Source organism: Toxorhynchites rutilus, chromosome 2 (assembly GCF_029784135.1).
Source record: "Toxorhynchites rutilus septentrionalis strain SRP chromosome 2, ASM2978413v1, whole genome shotgun sequence".
Taxonomy (NCBI): domain Eukaryota; kingdom Metazoa; phylum Arthropoda; class Insecta; order Diptera; family Culicidae; genus Toxorhynchites; species Toxorhynchites rutilus.
Window position 1 is genome coordinate 312,724,253 of NC_073745.1, and position 23,965 is coordinate 312,748,217.

A 23,965-nucleotide genomic window follows, 5' to 3' on the forward strand; every position below is an offset into this window, starting at 1 on the left:
GTAAACACACTTACAATACATTAGTTATTTTTTTATTGAACAGCCAAAATATTCACGAGAAGTAATTTATTTGACAGAACCAAGTTTGCCAGATCAGCTAGTATGTATATAAATATCTCGTGTCACGATGTTCGTGGCCGAACTCCTCCGAAACAGCTCGATCGATTTTAATGGAATTATGCACATAAGTTTTTTTGTAAACACAATATCCAAATAATAAAAGTAGAAGGGTCTGAGTCTAGGAAAGAAAAATTATGGATGGCTTATACCTATGATATAACCGCAAGGTTGACGTAGGACTGCCGTTGGCTTAGTAATCAATTGTATTTCTTCAATTAGCAATAAACCCACCTCGGATGTTCCTCATTGGGTACAATATAGTCGTTGCGCAGAGCTATCTTTTGTATGTATTGATTAAATTATTGATAAAACGAGTGAATGAATTAAACTATTTACGAATTCAATTGCAAACAAATCCAAATTTAGGTTAATCCATGCATTATGGTAGTAGTTATCGCAGCAAATAGTTATCAACATTTTGCCTAATCATCAAACGGTATGCATAGAAGTTCGGTGAGCTGGCGACATGAAGAGATATCTATTAATCTTCTTCTTATATGGCACTAACGTTCCTAGAGGAACTCCGCCGTCTCAACGTAGTATTACTTGCGTCATTTTCATTAGTACTTAGTTGAGATTTCTATGCCAAATAACACGCCATGAATGCATTCTGAGTGGCAAGCTCTAGAATACGCGTAACCACAGTGCAAGTCAGAGGAAATTTCTTTGAAGAAAAATTTCCCCGACCAGAACGGGAATCGAACCCGAACCCCCGGCATGTTAGGTTTGACGCTAACCACTCGGCCACGGGAGCACAGGTATCTATTAATGCAGTCTTAATGCGATTATTCAAGCTTAAGCGTTGAATTTGTACCCGCTTTTGTAGACCGTAATAGCAAAACGAATTCTGAAGTGTAAAAATAATTGAAGGTATAAAAATATTGTTTGCATCTATTTTGCAATGCCGATTTCCTCAGGCTCCATAGTTTTGGAATCTGTGTTTGGAAAACATTTCGATTTGCAGAAACCAAGCGAGTACAGAAATAACCGCAGTCTGCATCTATTTTACAATGCCGATTTCCCCAGGCTTCATGATTTTGAGGTCTGTGTTAGGGAAACATCCATCCTTTCCAGCGATCGTACCTCAATCATTGCGCAATCACAACTGAGTGGATTTCCGAGCGGCACTCGCTTATATACCTATTGGTGTGATTTCAATAGCCTGATTGGAAAGCAATTTTTGGGCTATTAAAACAAATTTTTGGATTAAAAAGTAACAAGCACAAGCAAGCCATTTGTCATGACAATTGTCACGCGTAAATGCGAAAACAGAATAGAAACATACGGTATGAGGCATGATGTCGACGCCAACCTCTCTCAGTTTCTATTTCCGTATCAAATTAGTGTGAATGTGAATGTGAATGGAAAACTTTGCTTTCTTCATTTGGTAAAATAATCTCGTATAAAAATTGTATTTGAAGATAATTTTATATTATAATGATAAGTTTTAGTGAGAATATCGGAAAGTGTATAGAAAATAGGTCAAGTTAAGGTAAGAAAGACGTGCTTCAAGTAAATAAATAACGCCAAGTAAAAATTTTCATTCAGATTTTAGCAATTTAAATGTGCCTTCGGACTGAGTAGTAAGGCTTGTTAAAATTAATTTCGTATCCAGATGTCGGCACCGTATCGTTGTTATTTGTTATTTGATCCTAATTTTATTGCTAACTGCTTCACTGTTGGAAAATAAATGAATGTTCTTCTCTGCTAGGCCGCTGCTATTATGCTATGCTAGATGGCAAGAGAATCACAAAAAGATGTAGGGTGGAAATTCCGATGCAATGTTTCCTTCTCTTCAGGAACTGAGCACCGGACGTAACAGAAACGAAAAAATACAAAGAATCCATAGTAGAAATTTTCGCTAAAATGAAATGTGAATGCAACTATTATTCAATTTTGAATATATTTGGCAAAACTGTGAAAATGTTGGAAATTCCATTTTTGTATATTTATCTTTGTCAATTGTTTTCCTCATCAACCAATCAGAAGCCGAGTTGCAAGGGGTCCGAGTTTGACAGAAGAAGTGGTCCAGAATCGGCCCCCTATTGTCATGTCTCGTCTCAGAGTCAAACCTGTCACAGTACGTGGAACAGCCACAAGGGCACCTCGGATGATGTTGTCAACTGGCAAAGTTGATAGAGTTGAAAGGTGGACGTACTATTCCATTTTCCATTATATGTAATGAAGGGTAATTTGTTTCATTCAGAGATCGAAATTCTCGCTCGGCTGCGCGATAAATATTAATTCAATCAATCTAGTTTTCGATGAACTGTGTATTGTTGATATTTTCGTCTCTTCCTTTTTACCGAAAAGTCTTTTTCAGAGAGAGAGAGAGAGAGAGAGAGAGAGAGAGAGAGATGTCGAAAATCTCTATCTCGGAAGTTCAACGAGAATGCTTTTTCGTCTCTCATTTGGTACTGAAAATATGGAACGAAAAATCAAAGCTAACTTTACCAACATTAGGCTAGGCGCAAATTGAGAAGCGTATAGCGCTCGTAAGCGAACGCGAGTCTACCAACACGACACATACGTGCCACGAACGTAGCGTGGTGGAGCGCATATTGAGTCGCAGTTTGGTGTAAATAACATGCCACTCGCATACAATGACTGATTAACACAGAGTTGCGCGATATATTTATTTACTAACACAATCACCCGACCAGTGCAGCCATACAGTGTCAAACCCACGGCGCTATATGATTGTTCACCAACACAACTACTACAACCGGCATGACCAGCACGAAAAACTGTGGTTCAGCCACAGCGTCGCGCGAGTCGTGTCTCACGTGCGCTCCACCATCTCGCGTCATCTGGCCAATTTGCGTCGTTCTATCTGTTTTCATTAGCCACAAAAACAGGCGCTATATCGCGCCAAGTTACTCGCGTTTATGAGTCTCAATTTGCGCCTTGCCTTAGTCTGTTAGAGCAGCGTCCAAACGATCTGCATTTGGACAGCATGTGAATTGAACAAATATTAATCCATCTCATGTTCACTTCACGATGAAACCCAATATTGCCGCCTGTTTTCAGTTGTACTGAAGAAGTGAAAAACCATTATCGGCATCAAGGAGTCACTGAAAACGAGACCATTTTTCGGCATTCATAACTCACCGAAAAATAAAAATCGGCTCTGCGTTTCTCGCGAGAATCGAAGTGAGCGTATAATATTCTCTCGCCTCCTATATTTTCAGCTATGTTTCTCTGTGGGTGAAAATGGATGTTTTTCGTCTCGAATCGGCGAGCATTTCGATCTCTGGTTACATTCATCTCGCTGTAACAGCTCCTTCTGATAGGAATACTCTTACGCCTAAATGACTACTGGGCAACAACAAATTATCGCGATATAAAAATATACACGAATAAATTCGGCTCTGTTATAGCTGAATTGCTAAATGAACCTAACGAATTAAACAGATGGGATAGAAAAAAACGGTGAATGGGTTATACCTATGATATAACCGCAAAGTTGACGTAGGACTACCGTTGGTAATCATTTGTGTTTTTTCAATTAGCAATAATCGCACTTCGAATGTTCCTCATTGGGTAAATTATTGATTAATCTATTGATCAAATTATTGATTAAACTAGTGAATGAATGAAACAATTCACGAATTCAGTCGCAACAAATCCCTATTTAGGTCAATTCATGCATTATAGTAGTGGTTATCGCCGTAAAAAGTTATCAACATTTTGCCTAATCATCTAACGGTATGCGAAGAAGTTCAGTGAGCTGGCGACATGAAGAGGCATGCAGTCGTTAATAACCGAGCCAAAGCGTTGTATTTCTACCTGCTTTTGTAGACCGTGTTAGCAAAACGCATTCCGGAGTGTAAAAATGCATGGAGGTATAAAAATCACTGCCGAGATATGGAATGCCGATTTTCCCAACTTTTTGGTTTCTGAATCTGTGTTGGAAAAACTGTGTTTATGTACTTGCAGCTTGCATCTCATTTGCAATGCCAATTTCTCCAGGTTTCGTGGTTTTGAAGTCTGTGTTAAGGAAACATTCCCCAGGCTCCATGGTTTAGAAGTCTGTGTTAGGGAAACATCCATTGATTCCTGCGATGGTACCTCAATCGCTGTTCAATTATAACTGAGTGGATTTCCGAGCGGCGCTCGCATATATACCGATTGCTGATTTCAATAGACTGTTTCGAAAGCAATTTCAAGGTTATTGAAACAAGTTTTTGAACCAAAAAGTAACAAGTATATAACGCGTAGACATTTTATCTTTCGAATGAAGTGTTTATCATACCATTTCGTTCAGCTGTTTAGGAGCTATTAACGTTCATAATCTCGGTCTCCGGCGTAACGCTTTCGTTTTCGAATCTTTGATTTTACACCCCGGTATAGAAATGAAAGACGTAGTCCTACGTCAAAACTTTTTAATTTTATTTAAATGACCTAAAAAAATATTTACAAAATTCAACCAACACTTCAAGGTAACGCTCGCTTTTCATGGTATCTGGGTGATCCTCAGTATTTTTTAAAGCGCGTCTCATGAAAATGTGGAGTAATCGTGATTCTCGGATAGCTTGAGAAATGAACTCACGCTAATTTCAATGTTGGACAGTTTGCAAACGTTGGAAAAATGATAAATTAATAAATGATTAGAGGGTAATCCTGACTGAAGACAAGTTACTACTAATGTCAATATAATTTACAAAATTCAAGAAATCCTCCTCATTAGCACTCACTGTAGGTTTCTCACATAAATCTGTACAGAAGTGCACGAGTGCTTTTTTTTTTGTAAATTATTATCATCGTCTGAACCTGCCCAAAAATACTGCTTGTTACAAATTTTAGTCTGATGAGATTTCGAATCGAAAGTTGTTCGCATATTGAACGGACAATGAAGAACACGAAGCGCGAGTTGGAGCTGCGTTCATTCAGCTGAGTCCGCACCCTAATTGATGTACAAATTGGATTGTCCTACTCTTTTCGTCATCTCGACCGAAAACCAGACAGCGAACGGAAGACGCTTGTGCGATTATCACTTTCCCAATTCTGCAGTATTTTCAATAAATCTCTCCTCAAACCACCGCCCTTAAATCGTGAAAAACGGACCCACCACCAAACGGAGCAAAAGTGATAATTGTCAAAACAAGTGTTCCCTCGCCGACGGGGACAACGATTAGCAGCAGACTGTGGGTTTCTATCGGTGTGTGCGTGGGAGCGCGTTTGTGTGCAAGTGATGGTTGGCACTTTGTTTTTGCCTGGTGTAATTGCTCCGAACATTAGCGGCCCATCGACGAGCCGATATTCCGGACGCCTCTTCCTCCCACCTCCAACCTCCCACGGTCGGGAAGTCCTCGCGTGGGACTTACTAAACATTAACAACAGGGATAATGTAATGAAATTAGTAATCCCCGATCCGTGCTGGAACAAATTGCTGTTATTAATCAATACCAAAACCTAGGCTACGACGCCAGCGATTAGCGGAAACCATTAGCAAATCAATAAGACTATGAATTACCGTCACGTACAAGGCCGAACGGCAGTCGGATTACAACCGGCAGAATCATGGCTGAGTAGGGAGTGTTTTACACTTGGTTTGCTGCTATTGCTGCGGTCAACATAGCAGGCAATTGGTCCGAACAATGTGGACGGCATTCATGTGTGCAGATTCGATCTCTCGGCATAATATTCATGGACTAAATGCTCCTTCGGGTGTGATTACCGGCATTCGAGTGAGTGAACCAGGAGCTCTTCCACACCGTTTTTCACCAGGAAGCCAGCAATAAAACCCTCCTCCAAAATTTCCCCCTGTTAACTTTCAATTCCATCGTAATCCTCTTCCCTCAACAAGGATCAATCAGGTAAGTTCTGCTAATCTAAACCACCAGAGGAGAAGGCTTAAAGTCGAAACGCTAATTAAGCTCACCTCAACCTTTTCAGCCGTTAATCCTCGACACTGACAGGTGAAGAAACTCGAACCAACGGAAGCTCGCTTCCGTGGGAAGGCAGAAGAAGGCAGACTCTAACTTCAGTATCGATCAAACTTGAATAACTACCGCACGGAGCAACCCGTCCCTCCGTCGGCATCCAACCACCTGTCCGATGGGCCCGATCAGGTTCATTTACTCGGACGAACCACATCGGAGCGCTCCGACAGTCAGTTCCAGCCCAGTTGAAGGCTACCAACAATCGAGTCAGTCAGCACTAATGGATTTCATTAAAAGTTCGCTAACTGGTAGGATTGCTGCAAAAGGCGGAAGTTGAAAATGTTAATCAATGGCTCGATAGCATTACGTTACGTCGCTCCACAGCCAAAAAAACGGAGAACATATTTTTGTGGATGTCTTCCCAAATGAAAGTCCCAGCTGTAAGGCTATCTCTTTTACAACCCTCGCAGCATTTTTCCCTAAAGAACACGCTCTCTCGTTAAAATCGTTATCAAATTGACATTTGAAGCTCGTGGACTAATTTCCGTTCTCGACGAAGCGAAAGCACCGACACCCACCACTTCATGCTTCCTAGATTTTTACCCGCCCACTCGGTCCTATTTCAAGTTCGTCCGAACACTCACATATGCGGTTCGTGTTTGGACTGAAACAAAAGCAGGAAAAAAGCATCCCCACGTGCTCTCCGGAAGGGCAGTCCAACTTCTCTAGTTTAATCTAAACAAACTAACTGACACAGCACTCAGAGCGGAGCCCAAGTTTAATTGAGTTTTCAAAACGGATTAAAAATCAATTTGTGCATCTCGGAAGTGGCATCGGAACAGCGGAAGAAAACCCTTCGCTTCGCTGGAAGCAAATTGTGCACTTTTCCTTCGCGGAAGATTTCACCCTTTCGGAAGGATCCGTTTTTTTATTTACTTACCAGGAAGGGAAAGTTTCGCTGCAAGTAGTAACATAACTAAAGTCACGCAATCGGCACCTTTCGCCGCGCGCGCCTGTGTGTGTGTTTGTATGTGTCAAAATTTTAGTCGCTCTCCACCAACAGAAAACACTTAAAGCCTGGTTTAGAGTTCCCGTGAACGTGAACTTGAACAGGTGGTGGAATAGTACGATCATTTCACGGTGAACTACATTGCGAACATACAAATCAAAAAATCGTGGTGAATAGAATAATTTTGTTCACGTTCACGTTAATATTAAAAGTTCGGCAATAAACGTGAAGTAAATAAACATCGATCTTCAATAAAGTAATTCGGATAAAATATACAGTTGTTCACGAATCAACCCGAAGCAACGAAGTTTTTTAACCCGCGCAGAGATCCGATTGAATGAAATTGCATCCATATCAAAATTTTCATTCAAAACTAGAAAATTGCTAAACATATCCTATTACAGTTCACGGTGAAATAATTTTCAGAATGCCTTGGGACATTTGAACGTGAACATGAACGGGGACGACGGCGCCAGTGGTTGTATGGTTAGCGTAACAGCCTCACAATCCGATCGGCCTGGGTTCAATCCCAGCTGGCGTCGTTGGGATTTTCTGAGGCGAAAAATCTCTGGTTACGTCTTCCTTCGGAGCGGAAGTAAAAGAAGTTGGCCCGGCTCATGAGTTGTTGAGTCTGATAGGTAGGAACAGGTGGAGTCGCCTCCCTGATGTCGGTGATTGGCACTAAAGTGGCGGAAATAGGCCGACGAAAAATAAGCGAAGATAAAAAAAAAAAAAAAAAAAATGAACGGGGAAATATTTTGACGTCTATATTCACCACTGTTTTCACGTTCACCGAAGTCGGTGAACTATGGTGAGTTCACCAACATCTCGATTCCACGGTGGAAATTCAGAACCGTTGTGAAATATTGAATTAATCCACTTTTATCAATATGAATTGTGTTTAAACATGTTTTTCAACTAGAAAATGTTTCTTCCTATCGTTTCAAGATGTTTTCCTCGCGATTTATATATGGACTGATGAATTATTAACAAAAAAGTGTTTGTCCGCGTTCACGTTCACGGGAACTCTAAACCTACCTTAACGAGGGAAGGGAAGCTCGGAAATTAGCATGACTGCTTCAATTTTCACGTTCCATCAAGCGAGGAAGTAAACAATTGAAACAATCGAATTTCCGGGGGCTTTTTCCATTTCGAGTGAGTGGTGGGAGGGAGGGGAAATGGCACCATTCTAATAGAGTCATTTCCATTCGTTTTAAAATAGCTAATTCGGGGTTGTGCCGGATAATGCCACCACATTTGCGATCCTTTGGCAAGAAAAGCGCTAATAAAGTTTATTTCCTTTAAAACGGCAATAAAGCAGGAGCGGTTTGCACTGTTCGGCTTTCGGCAAATTCGTTCCGTGCTGACGAGAGGATTTAGGGTTGGCTTTGCTCGTAGGCAAGGTAGCGCTTTTGAGGTTCCTGTAGCAGAAGGTGAAGGATTTAAAGTGGTTGATTCTGAAAAGTTCAACAAATTGAAATCGACACTTTGATCAGAGTATTGATTTGTTACGTAATTCCGTTTTTCCCGAAACTTGTTTTCGACATAGTAGATCTTGTCTAGCAGTGCAGTCTGATGGTGTTAAACCGACGCGGTGACAAACAAATTATAAAAATAAATTTCATTATTTCGGATATAAATCTAGAATGAGTAGAACTGTTCCATAGTATTGTAATTAAATAACTCTTAAGTGGGCCTGCAAAACGTCATGTTACTATGGATGTAGAAACAGGGGATTTCACATCTGTACCATCACCATCATACATCAATACAAGCAGGGTTGCCAACTATAATTTTCAAAAATTAGGGAAAATGAAAATAAAAATCAGGAAAAATCAGGACACCTCATATTGGGTTGCCCGGAAAGTTCGTGACGATTTTTGAGAAAACTAAAGCATCATTTTTACAGACAGATAAATGCACAATTTTGTTCAACAATCATTTGCCATCTGTCATGTAACTTAAAAATTCTATCCACCCAGAATGTGTTTACTTTTACATCGAAAACTGTTCACGGTATTTTCTATGCAATAGCCGGTTAGTTCAGCTGGTGGAAGAGCTCATGCCCTCATAAATGTTGTCAAATAAAAGGATTCTTCGATATTAGATTTCGTTGGAAAGTTACAGCTAAAGAATGAGGTTACCTCAAGAGATATAGTATTGCTGTACAAATTTTCAAACGCATTTTTCTCGAAACCATGTTTTATCAGCTGGTGGTATCGATATCTCAGGATCTACTCGACCGATTTGGCTGAAATTTTTTATCAGCATGAAAAAATATTTTTTTTTTTATTATCTGTATAGTATTATCTGTATTATCTGTATTATCTGTATTATAGTGATTTTCAACTCAATTTGGCTGGTTCGTCACATTTACTTCCATTTTTGGAAGAATGTCGGGAGTGAGAATTGAACTCGTGACCTTTAGCGTGAGAGGCATGGATGTTACCACTACGCCAGATCGCCTCCACAAAAAATTAATTGTCTAAAGCGTTACATAGCCGTTTTTGATATCAAATGTTTCGATTTTTTTATTAGCTTCTAAACAGCGATTTTTCATGAAAAATAACTCATTTTTAACAAAAATGACCACCTATTTGGCAATTTTTCGATTTTTCAATAACCCCTTTGTAACGCGTTAGGTATTGTCCTAAAGTTTCAAAATATTCCAGCAAGATATCGATTTTCAGACAGCATCTACGCATCCAGCTGTGAACAGCGTAATAATCATTATTCGTACACTCTAAAAATGGAAAATACATCTTCAAATATACTTTGAACAATAACCAAAATACCCGAACACTTCACTTTACTCCTAACATCCGAGAAAAATTCACGAAAATTAATTATTTTTCAACCTTCCAGGCAGGGGTCTCCCCTTAACACCAGTACTGGTTTTAAAAATAATTAGGTTTGAATCTAACAAATAATTTAAGAAATATTCACATTTTTTTGAAAATCGGTACCTGTTTAATCCCTCAACAAATGGGTCTTGATCTGGTCTCCAAATCGAATTTAGAAAATTCCAATCGGGCCCGAGGAAGACATCCCAATGTACCGGTGAGAGATGTATTGGCCCGGTTAGACCTTGATTACATGTCCCAAATATATGTTTTCTTTAAAGCTATCGATCTTCGTGTGTGATTGTCCCTATATCCTCCTTTTCTTCCTTTGCGAGTAATTAGTGCCCATACTATAAACAGTAGAATAAGTTGAAATGTAAATACACTATAGAGGAATTTCATGCCAACTCGACTGGCCGTTGGCAGCACCATTTCAGATAGTAGTGAAACGTTGTGGGTGTAAAGAAATGGGTCACTTAAGCATCTTTGCATACTTGAAATATTCGAAAAATAGATAGACTACTTTTTGGAAAAAAAAATATTTTTTTCTTAATTTTTTACAAAAATTCTTAACTGTAGTAGTAAATTGTTGAAATTTTTACAATAAAAATACGAAAAATTTCGCTCACAGAAAAGTTATTTAAAAAATTAAAATTCATTTTTCTCAAAAATGTATTTTTTTTTCAAATTCCCAAAAATATATATATGATTAGCCCTTAAAATTTCCAACAAGTCGTCCATCCATACAGACACTTTTACAGGGAAAAAGTTTTTCGAACAACAACTTTTTCATGTTTTTTTTGAAAAAAAATATAACTAATCCGAATTTTGTTTAAAGTCAAGATAGCGATATTATGTATTCGACAAAGTTTTAGATCTTATTCAAATATGAACTTTTGTTGAAGACGTCAACTTTCTATTTGTTATAGTTTTTGGAATATAAGTCATTCTTGTAAAAACAAAAATGTTTTGCTCGTTTTGCTCGTTTTTGTGTTAAAACTCTCACGTTTGACATGTTCTTGACATATTTCTAAATATAGAAAAGTTAGCAGAGCATGTGAACTGCGATAATTTATACATAAAAATTAAACGAAAAATATCTTATTTTCTTTCAAACCGTAAACCCGTGTGGTTGTACGGCATCGGCATCGTGTACTCAACAAAGGAGGAAAAGAGAAGGGAAAGGCAAAATCCCGCTCGAACCGTGGTGGTCTGCAATTTCCCGTAGGTGTATCCGCAAATTGCACCGGAAAAGGTAGCTAGGTCGAGCGCGTTAGTACCTGTGTACCAGTCCACCTAGCCGGCGTTATATAGTTTCGGCCGCCGGAGTGATCGAGTTAGCTGGCAAAGCTGCTCGCGACGATAAGAAAACCTGCATTCGGAACATAACACATTCGGTTCGGCGGACATCAAGACAACAGGCAGTTGCAGCGAATGGCGAGTGGCAAACGCAATCGCAAAACGGCATCAGGTAGCAGAAGAAAAAAGTTTGTTCTTTATACAAACTGCTTTGGTGGCAAATCCAGAACAAGGCGGCATCGAGGGCGTTCGAAATGGTTTTGTTTTTTGACGTGGGACTACGTCTAACCGGAGTATATGGGGGGTAAAATGAAAACTAAAACACAGAACATGCAGGAAAAAATGAAAGATTCCAAATGCTTATAACTCGAACATTTCTTCCTGGATAGGAAAGATGTTTGCATCAATCGATACGGAATATTTCTACGCTTCTATCGCAATTAATTCAAAGTTATTTTTCAATAGATAAACATTTGAATAACTGTAAACTGTCAAGCGTTATCTAAACGGACTAACTGCCTAGTTTTAATTGGCCCGATTAACGGTTTTCCGAACACAGACTTCTAAATCAATGTACTTGTGGGAATCCGCTTAGCAAATATACATGCAAGTAGGGGGTATGTTTGTTTCATCCGAGCTGTGTTTCCCTAACACGGACTTCAAGTTAATGTGCTTGGGGGAATCCGCTTTGCAAATACATGAAAGTCGGGGGTATTTTTGTTCTGACTGAAATGTGTTTCCCTAACATAGACTTCTAATCCATGGAGCGTGGGGATATTGTCATTGCAAATACATGCAAGTCGGGGGCATTTTTGTTCCGACTGTATGTGTTTACCTATTACAGACTTCTAAACGAAGGTGTCTGGGGAACTCGGAATTGCAAATACATGCAAAAAGGGGGCATTTTTGTTCCGACTGAAATGTGTTTGTCTAACACAGACTTCAAAATCAAGATGTCATCATACCGTAACGTAAAAGGACTGTCATCAAATTTACTTGTAACGAAGAATATAATCTATCACAATGCATGGATTGATTTCACATGGCATTATACAATCTTTTTACTCACAAAGCAAATATATTAAATTCAATTGAATTCGGAAATTGTTTCATTTAATTAAAAATTTAATCAATACAAACAAATGATTGATAAGCTAAGGTAGTCCCACGTCAACCTTGCGGTTATATCATAGATATAACCCACTCATTTTTTTATTGCACTGCGAAATGTGTTTTCCTAACAAGGATTACAAAAACGGGTACGAACAAAACGCTATGGCTCGGTTATTCAAGATTTCATTTAAGGATATGCGTTCATATCTTCTGCTCACTGAATTTCTGGTACAGATTGTCTGAAGTTCATCAAATCAAGCAAATTCGCGGTTCGAGAAGTGCGTGCACTTGAGAGATGCAAGCTTCAGAGGGAAATGTAAAATAAAATAATTGTTTGATAATTCTTCCATTCACATATTTTGTTCTAATCATCATACTAAACGTGAAAGGACTATCATTTACTTTACTTGTAACGAAGAACATAATCTATCACAATGCATGAATTGACCTTATATGGCATTTATTCTATCTCTTTACTCACAAAGCAAATATATTAAATTCGATTGAATTCGGAAATTGTTTAATTCAATCAAAAGTCACAGGAGGGTTGTGTCCGAGACACGACCGCATAATTGACGTAGAATTCCGTTAGTCTATCTGTTGATTTTTGATATGTTGGAAAATTAACATCGGCAAACTCTTTGATAATGATTTGGTGGCCTTGAAAAGAGCCGTTTTGTTTGGTTGTTCGGTATTGTTTGTTCACTCCACCAGTGTTTACCGAGTGATGATGACAGAAGGATGGCAAACAGTCGTTGGATAGTATGTATCACATAAAAGATGCTGAAGTGGAACGAGATATGATGAAAACCGCCCTCTGTGATCCTAGATTAGATTCCGCCTGTGTTATGTATGGATGAAAAAAAAAAGACTCACTAATTTATAATAATTAATTACCAATACCGAACACAATTATCAATTTTTCACATCAGTAAAAACATGTTACTTTAATGTAGAGAAAAATTTTTGAAATGGAAAAGGTAATTTTCTTTTTTATAATTTTTAGTTTCTGAATGTTTATTCAACCCAATGCGAATTTTAATTGGACTAACAACACCAACACCTATACTATATATAGAGCATGTGGGAAATCTCATTTTCTAATATTTCTTCACTTTTCCTATTTTTCTCGCCGTATACACTTTTCTTGAGTGAAAATGAACATAACAAAACAGACAGCTCAAACCGAACGACCCGTTCTCGAGCGGGAACACACCTTGGTTTTTATTTATGAAAATTGAAATAAATCGTTTCATATATCAAGTGATTTTTAACACAACAATTTTACACTTACACTTGTGCTAAATTTTTCACAATACACGATCGGTCATTGATATGCAATTTCACGAAGCAACCAACACTAAAGTTCCAGATTTTAATTTTATTTGCTAGAATTAATCGTATCTCTCACCCAACTTGGAATATAAAAATGCCCCGACTTGCATATATTGGCAATGCCGAGTTCATCCAGGCACCTTGGTTTTGATGTCTCTGTTAGGGAACACATTTCGGTGGGAGCAAAAGCTCCCCCTTCTTTCATGTATTTACAATGCCATTTACCCCCAGGTTGCTTGGTTTTGATGTCTCTGTTAGGGAACCGCCACATGTATCGTCAATTTCAACCAACAAAAAGAGAGTATTTCCGTTAGGATAGGGGTTGAGATTTTTCAATAGTTCGATAGTTAGTTTCATGACATATATTATTTTCTTCAATATGAAAAATTGTTATGGAGTGCCAGAATCGATTGACGCAAAAAAATCATCAATCCATCATGAAATGACTGAGCAATAAGCGTTTGAAATTGGACAATTTTCACGATGTGCTCGATTTTCGATTTTCAATTTGTACCCCAATATGTTCCCGAAAGACGTAATCCTACGTCAAAAATTTAATCGAGACAAACAAATGATCGTTAAGCTAGTCCCACGTCAACTTTGCGGTTATATTATAGCTATAACCCACCTATTTTTTTTTTTTTTGACGTGAGACTACGTCTAACCGGAGTATATGGGGGTGAAATGAAAATCTAAATACAGAACATGCAGGAAAAAATGAAAGATTCCGAATGCTTATAACTCGAACATTTCTTAATAGATCGGGAAGATATTTGCATCAATTGATAGGAAATATTTCTACGCATCTATCGAAATTAATAAAACGTTATTTTTCATGAGATAACCAATTTAATAACTGTAAAATGTCAAGCGTTATCTAAATGCCCTAACTTCCAAGTTTAAATTGGTCCAATTCACGGTTTCCCCAACACAGACTTCTAAATCAATGTACCTGTGGGAATCCGCGTTGCAAATATACCTGCAAGTCGAGGGTATTTTCGTTTCCACCGAGCTGTGTTTCCCTAACACGGACTTCTACATCAATGTGCCTCTGGGAATCCACTTTGCAAATACATTCAAGTAGGGGGGTATTTTTTGTTTAAACCAAAATGTGTTTCCCTAACACGGACTTCCAAATCAATGTGCCTGTGGGAATCCACTTTGCAAATATGGAATATGTTTCCCTAAAACATACTTCTAAACTGAGAAGCCTGGGAAAATCGTCATTTCAGATACTACAGGTGAATGAACTTTCGCGGTTCGAGAGCTACGTAAACATGAGAGATGTAATAATTTCAGAGGGAATGTAAAATACAATGATCGATTGACAATTCTTCCGTTCACATATTTTGGTAGTCCTAGGCATCATATCAAACGTAAAAGGATGGTCATCAAATTTACTTGTAACGAAGAACATAATCTATTACAATGCATGAATTGGTTTTACATGGCAACTGTTCAAACTTTTTACAAACAAACTTTTACTTTACAAATACGTTGAATTCAATTGAATTCGAAAATTGTTCCATTCAATCGATAATTTAATCGATACAATACAAACGCTTTCCACCCATTTTTTGTGTACTCTATACATGTATTAATTTAACGATCTGTTTCAATGTGATGTTTTTATATAAAAATTATATTTTATAATTCATCTTCGAGTGAAATCTTTCGAAACAGTCTCCAAGAGTAAATCATAAGAAATATAATCAATACAAAATTTTATTTTTATTATTCGTTGAATATGAAACACTTTTTCCATTGATGCAATAAATGTGTAATTAATGCCAGCAATGTGTATCCGAAGAGATCAGCACTTTTCACTTTTAACGAATTTTTTTTACATGAGATTATTCAGATGACATAAGACACTTATGCAAACAATTATTCTTCTTTTTACAAACATTTACTTCACATAATTTAAACCACTACTCAAATAATGATTTCTGCGTTTTCGAAATGATTAGAACTTTTCACTTTAGATGAACAAAGATTTTGTCGTTTGAGACACTGTTAGGGCGGGATCGTTGGTTTCTAAACGGAACGTAGAAAATTCAGTAGGCACTTTGGATCGGCTAATATCTTGGAATAATTTTATTTAACACTTCTGTTCACTTTGGCGGTACAATTGGGATTAAGTGGCTTTATTGGACCTATCTTATTATTCGCTGAGTTGAATTCAAATCGAATTCAATATCTCATATTCAAACTATTATTTAGCTGCCTATTCAAACTGACAGTATTCTATCAATACACGAACCTGTTCAGTTGTATTATTTCAGTGTGGCAGTACTAGATCTGACTGTAAAAATCCCTGTCGCTAAGCTTATTTATACTTACAACTGTCAGACACTTATGCGATTATTCAAATAACATGAGATATTTATGCAAACAGTAGTTCTGATACTTGTGAACATCTAACAATGCCTGTAACAATGTTACAATGCCTAAATTATGCTGTTATGATTTTTGTCCCACATTCCTATGCATCCAAAGCACTGTGCGTTGTCTTGTGTGGGTGACTACTTTGTTTGATGCTGAGTACCGTTATCTATTACCTATAGGAGCATCGTATTGATTCTTGAACAGGTTCACTAGACATCACTCTTCGTTTAGGAAAAGCATAAACTGATACTCGGTTGAATAAAATATAAGATAAGCATGGTTTCTTGCTGTGGTGGCTGAGAGCAGACAAACGACCAGAACGGTAAAAAAGGTATGGTGACTGAGAGTAGACAGACGACCACAAAGAGTTAATAGAAATATAGTTAAGAATTCGGCTCCTTAAAACTTATGTAACTGAGCCTGTAAAAATAAACGAATTAATGAAATAAGAAAAAAAAATTGTAAGGGGTTGTATCTAGGACACGCCCGCATATTTTCAACGTGAAACTACGCAATTATATTATGCAATCCACTTGTTTACCAATCCGAATATTATTTAAGGATGCATCGAAATTTTTGTAATAGACTGTGTTCTTCGTTACAAAAAATTTGATGAATGTCCTTTTACGTTTGAAATGATGCCTAGGACTACCAAAATATGTGAACGGAAGAATTGTCAAACGATTTTCTCTGAAATTATTGTACATCTCATGTTTACGTAGTTCTCGAATCGCGAAAGTTCATTCACCTCTAGTATTTGAAATGACGATTTCCACAGGCTTTTCAGTTTGAAAGTACGTTTTGGGGAAACATTCCGATCTGCACAACGACAAGCGAGTACAAAAATACTCAACACCTAAGAATACCCTCGATTTGCCTGTATTGCGAAGCGGATTCCCCCAGACACATTAATTTCAAAGTCCGTGTAAGGGGTGGGGGCGACTTTCCCCTATATATAAAAATGGAATGTTGTCTGTCTGTCTGTCTGGTTCTTATGAATTCGAAAACTACTGAACCGATAGACATGAAAATTGGTATGTAGGGGGTTTTTGGGGTCGGGGAAGGTTCTTATGATAGTTTGAGATCCCTCCCCCCTCTCTAGGGTGGAGTAGCCATACAAACGAAACACAAATTTCTGCATTACTCGAGAATTCGTCAAGCAAATAAAACCAAATTTGGCATATGGAGGATTCAGGGGGCACGAAACGTTTCTATGGTGGTTAGACACTACTCCTCCCTCTCTGAGGGGGGCTGCCATACAAATGAAACACAAATTTCTGCATTACTCGAGAATTAATCAAGCAAATGAAACCAAATTTGACATGTGAAGGTTCTAGGGTACAATAAATGTTTTTTACGGGGGCTAGACAGTTGACGATTTGTTGAAAATTGTAAGGGCTATTCATATTTTTGGGAATTTTAAAGAAATATGTTTTTGAGAAAAATGAATTTTAATTTTTAAAATAACTTTTTTGTCAGCAAAATTTTTTTCCAAAAATTATTTTTTTGTGAAAATTGTAAAACAATTTCCTACATTTCATCTTTTGACAAGAATTTTGTAGATTTAATAGTTTTAAATTATAAATTTTTGTAAAAAAATGAGAAAAAAATTGTCTTTTTCCAAAAAGTAGTCTAATTCTTTTTCGAATATTTCAAGTATGCAAAGTTGCTTCAATGACCCATGTCTTTACACCCACAACGTTTCACTACTATCTAAGATGGTGCTGCCAACTCCTAAGACGAGTCGGCATGAAATTCGTCAATGACGAGTTTCGGTAGAAGTACTAGGAATTTTATAATAAAAGGTAATTTTAAAGCATAGATTTTCTAAACAATGAACAGTTCTGCGAGGACCTATGAACGTGCGCTCAGTAAAAAAAAAACGTGAATGTGATAACGAAAAACAAATTTTGGGCTTGACAACGGTTGAAATCGAAAGCGATAATTAGAAAAACGCTTCTTACACTTCCGATTGCAATCCAATATCAACACCATCATTATGGAGTATTTTCCGAAGTGCAGACGAATTCAATTTATAATGATGTGCTCAATTTTTCAAGCACAGATCAGGCTTCCCAAAGTAACGATAGGGTATTTACCAGTATTGAGAGAATGAAGACAAACTGTCACAGCTCAGTAGGAAAAAATAACCCCAACTTCAATGTTTTGACAAAGCGGATTCCCCCAGGCACATTAATTTTGAAGTCCGTGTTAGCGAACCACAGCTCAGTGGGAACAAAAATACCGCTGGCTTGCATGTATATTTGCAGAGCGGATTTCCACAGGTTTGAAATCTATGTTGGGGAAACCGTAAATCGGGCCAATCAAAATTTGGCAGTTAGGGTTAGCACACAAATCGACAGAACAAATGTATGGGAAAAAAGGAAGTTCTCCCAGTTTTCATGAATTTAAACCGTTTAGAGATTAGCGAATTGTGAAGTATAGCAGAGAGAGAGAGAGAGAGAGAGAGAGAGAGAAATTCCGATTCGATTGATATACAAATCATAAGAATTCGTTCACAGTGAAGTTATTAACGTTATGAACGTTAACTTTATTTCATAAAAACGTGACCTGTATTCTGATTTGGTACCCTTCCTGAAAGACGTAGTTCTATGTCAAAAAGGTTCTTGATTAGAATCTTGAATATTGACAACTGTAACTTGCATAAATATCTGATTCCATCAACTTCTACCTATATTTTTTGACATAAAATTCACATGGTTGTCGCCACACCAATCCAACACGTTACGAGTGTAGTGGGAGCTGAACTTTTGGTCCTTCTTAAGAACTCACAATAGAGACCTCTGAAGACACTCTTTCTTGTATATCTCACAGTTTAGAGTTCCAAAAGAGATGTAGGAATTCGATTAAAGTCTGATACAGACTGAACTTGTATTTTCTAGCGATATCCCTGATTGATATGTCCGTCTAGCGCTCAAATTTTGCCAAAATTTTGTTGGTCATTTCAGATTTTTTACTCAAATGACTAAAATGAACTAAAAAGATCAGTCAAATTTCTATAGGAAATTTTTATGGAATACACCCTTTATTTTCATTCCACATACACAATTACATTAAAAATTAAAATGTTCTTCGCGATATCACAAGACAAAGCTTAAAAACGTACTTAAATAACCTCTACTTAAAACCAATGCCATCAATCGAAGGATGAACATTGCTTGTAACATTGTAACTCCTCAGTAAAGTTTAGCCCATAAAATTTCCACACCCATTAACTCTACGCCACAAGTCATGCGACAATTTCAGATCAAAAAGTTTCAACCATTGCTGGAATTAAATATTGCGAAATCATGCACACAAGAACATCTTCGGTACTTCTTTGTCGACGAGCCGAGTCACGTCCGGCTCTCGCCAATGAACTCCAGCCGAATAAGCTGCATTTCCGGATGGGAAAGATCCCAGCGGGCACGGTCAGTTTGCTAGCTAACGACAGGAAAATTAGCCACCTTAAACTTTTCTGCTCCGTGCCCTGTACTGTTATTCTGTGTTTTTTTTTCCTTCATTTCGTTCTCTCATCTCCAGCTCGTTATTTTCACACCTTCTACTGGGGCGGGAAAGCGCTTAAAAGACGCCGGAAGTGATAGAAAGTTTCAGCTCTCATATCTTGCCCCCATGTCCCTTACCCCTCCCATCTTGGTCTTGTTCGCCAGGAAAGAAACGAAACTTTGGATAGTTTGTTTAATACCAAAGCAGTGAAAATATTGAATGATAGAAACGTGCGAGAATTTTGAAATGAATATTGAATAAGCAGGAAAGTTTCCTCTCTCGCTGCCATTTCCTCGCTTGTGAAGTTCGGTCCGAAATTGTAGCTGCCTTTGGCTTTAGGGCTCTGCGAAATCCTGCTGCTGCAACCATCTCGGTGCAACCAAAGCTCCAGCCAATCCAACTCGTAGAAAGAGAGATTGTGCAAGTTAAAAATTTTCTCAGCCATATCTCGTCCGCACTTCCCGTTCATGTCTGCACCCTCCAGACCGGACCGGACCGGACCGGGGTGACAACGACTGGGGGAAACTTTCGCGAAAACTTAGCCCCCTTCGAAAGTTTCTGTGGAACAAAAGTAGCCGCCATTTGCGAAAGCGATGGGACATGGGCAAGTCCAGCAGGAAAACTGATTCGGGAAAACTTTTTGGCTTTTCCTCCCCCGCGTTCTCCTCTCCCGCGGGCCGACTTTTGCTCACTTTCAAGGGATTTATTTATCCGTCGCGTCCCTACGTTACTGGGAAACCTTGTCAGGAACGGAGTTGTCCGAGAAAATTCGTTAAGGAGATTATTGTAATAAATCTCAAAGTGTATGTTTTACTGCATGGATAAATCTGTTTCTTCTCGAGTGTATTATCATCCTTTCCCGCTGCGGGCAGATCTCTGGATAATTAGGTATACAAGTTCTGTGTTCGTGTAGATCAGGTCGTTTATCTGTTATTTTGGAATATTCTTCGTTGTTTGTCGGAAATTAGATTTCATCTCACAATACACCGATTACTATTCGACATCCCGCTTCAATTTGCACGAAAGCACTTTGTGCGTTTGCCTTCATTAGCCGCCAATGTTACGGATACTATCAGCAGCGATTGGATTTCGCTTGGCAATGGAGATGATCGGAAAATTATCAAAGTCAATTTCCTTCCAAAATGCAAAACAGGAAAAAAAATATCCCGAAGGCTTCGGGCATTGTTCACTCCGAGGGGCGATTGAAAAACTTTGATAAGACCAACACATGAGCGACGAAGCGCTCTGATTAGCATCGCGAAATTACTACTCCTCTAGCCGTGAGAACTTTCAGCGGTAACTTTCATTCAAGCTCGAGCCCTAGGCGGCCAGGACTACCGAGCAGCTCAAAAAGGGAAAGTGATCCGAATTCACTGTACGGAATTTTCTCTGCCGAATCCGGTTCATCCTGTATTCTCTCGCCCCATGTAATGGTTTTGGATAACCGACTCGCTTTTTGGATTCCATCGCGATGGGAACGACCGGAAGATGTGGTTTGGGAAACAAAATTGGGATTTTAACAAGGCCGAAATACAACAAGCCAGCGAAAGTGGATAAAGTTGTTAGAAATGGAAGAAGAAACATTTTTGTCTTCAACGGTTTAGTTCCAGGAGAGGCTTGTTTCACAAAACATACGAGGCACAATTCAACAAGTTTGTGTGGCCCTCAATTCAATTATCACATCTTGTTTGAGTTCATCGGGCAGAAAAATATGACAATTTGGTTGGCCGGAGTATTCTTCGTCTATCACAAATATTGAGCCCACATTCACATTTCAATTTTCCTGCTATCCGAGCAAATACTCATCAGGAAAACAGCACCCTTTCAACACCGAGAAGTTTCGCCATGTAACAATATTTCAGCCATTATCACACCAATCCAATAATCGTGTTTAGCAGTGAAACGCTTCCTCTGCATCGGAATCCCCTTTCCCAACCCTAAATTCACATGCTAGGGCTAATTTCGAAAACAAGCAAAACTTTTTCATCGCCACTGACATCGCCGGTTATGGGTCTGTGTGGGTCTGGCCCCGATCTCATCGTGTGCCGGTTCTGCCATCGGGTTGTGCGCTGGTGGTATGCTCCAGTTCTTCAAATTTGCATAGTTTTCAAACACTTAACTACGTATTTGGCGATTTGTTCGCCCTGGAAATGGGAGACCAGATATGGCAAAGCTGGTGTTTTTGCATTCCCCACCACACACAAACCCTCAAACGGCACCGGAGTTTGGTGACAAATAAATGGGTTAATCCTTTGGTTTATTTGTAGAATTCCAGGTTGTTATCAGCCGGAAAGCAGTGGAATTTGAAACACGTGGTAACGCGTTTAAATGAATTATTCAAATTGAATTATTTAAAAAAAACATGTCGATCTGATGAGGGAAAGCGCTTCATGCTGGTTGGTATTTGTATGACAGCAAGTATGCTTGAAAAATACATCCGAACCCGTTTTAGCTTTGTATTGTCAATCATTATACAGCGGGTACTCATCCGAAAAAAACATAGGCAAATTATTGACCAATTATGATGTGCTGTAACTTCGTCAAATATTATTGTTCTTCCATAAATCATTCAAATGGAAATTCGATACAGTTCACCATGATGCTACCAATATTTCCGGTGAACATATCTCGCATGCCTATCTTCGGATGAATTTCAATGCTGGTTGGAAATTTCGATTTTGATCATAATTTACATAAGTAAATAAGTTTCAAAACAAACGGAAAATTCATAGTCGGTGCCAAATCAACCGAGTTCTGATGTAGCGTTTCCTGAACGGTCTTGGCTTTCTTTCATACAACTAAAACTCGACCAATCGTTTTAGCGTGCAACTCTCGACTCTTTTATTTTTCCGAAATTAATTCTACAAACTAATTCTTCTACCTTCGAATTTCTGGGGAGGCGCTTGGAGTTACCCCGCTATATCTGCCGATAAATAATTATGCGCCGAGTAATCAAAAAATGTCCCGTGTGTGTTGAACTGCCACGAACCGAGTGGAAACTTGAGATTTGTTTCACTCGCACAAAAATAACAAAATTGATGTACGTAAAAAAATGTAGACTCGGTAACAACGTTATTTGAACAAAAATGTAATTAGAGAAGTGTTCGATTTTCGACGAGGGTGATGCACTTTTGGCACTTGACGACAAAGCGCAAGTGTGCTTCAATGAAATATGAAAAAATGGAGCGAAGCATTCTCCAAGCGTCTCTACATTGATGTCTGAAGCGATTAGGGCCGCTTCACTGATTATTTTCCTAGAATAAAATCAAATCAGTACGTGGCATCTCACAATTGAATTTGTATTTAATTTGAAAGAATTTAATTTTATTTCCTACGTTTCATCGAATTTCCAGAGTAGCACAGGCAAACCAATCAACACTGACATATCAACGAAGAAGATTTACCTTACAGGGCATCAAATGTCCGTGTGAATATTGATCTCTCTTTTTCACAGTGTTAGTGCTGTGATATTTTTATGTCAAAGCAAATCATCTTCTTCTAATATGGCACTAACGTTCCTAGAGGAACTCCTCCGCCTCAACGTAGTATTACTTGCGTCATTTTCATTAGTACTTAGTTGAGATTTCTATGCCAAATAACACGCCTTGAATGCATTCTGAGTGGCAAGCTCTAGAATACGCGTGACCACAGTGCAAGTTAGAGGAAATTTCTTTGAAGAAAAATTTCCCCGACCAGAACGGGAATCGAACCCGAACCCCCGGCATGTTAGGTTTGACGCTAACCACTAGGCCACGGGAGCACCAAGCAAATCATCCCAACTCCAAAATAAAAAAAAAGGATGAAAAACTTCAAAATTTATTCCGAATGCCTCGTTTGGAAATTTCGGGTTGAGTCTAACCAATTACTGAACCATAGTTTGATTGTTATTGTATTTTTCAAACTTTGCCTACCTTCAAAGGTAAAAAAAAACTACGGATGGGTTATAGCTATGATATAACCGCAAGGTCGACCTAGGACTGCCGTTGGCTTAGTTATCATTTGTGTTTTTTTCAATTAGCAATAATCGCACCTCGGATGTTCCTCATTGGGTACGATATCGCCGCTGCGCAGAGCTATCTTTTGTATGTATTGATTGAATTATTGATTCAACTAGTGAATGGATGAAACAATTTACAACATTTTGCCTAATCATCAAACGGTATGCGTAGAAGTTCAGTGAGCTGGCAACATGAAGGGATATGTAGTCTTGAATAACCGTGCCAAAGCCGATTTCCCCAGGCTCTATGATTTTGAAGTCAGTGTTAGGGAAACATTCCAATTTGCAAAAGCGCAAACGAGTAAAAAATACCCGCTGATTGCATCTGTGATGATTTCAATAACCTGTTTTGAAAGCAATTTTAAGGTTATTGGAACAAGTTTTTGGATCAAAAAGTAACAAGCATAGAACGCGTAGACATTTTATCTTTCGAATGAATCATACCATTTCGTTCAGATGTTTAGGAGCT

At 38.4% G+C, this 23,965-nt stretch overlaps 1 pseudogene; it reads right to left on the bottom strand.

The window, feature by feature from the left end:
* Positions 1-23,408: 23,408 nt before the first annotated feature.
* Positions 23,409-23,574, bottom strand: LOC129772127 (U4 spliceosomal RNA; annotated as a pseudogene).
* Positions 23,575-23,965: the final 391 nt, after the last annotated feature.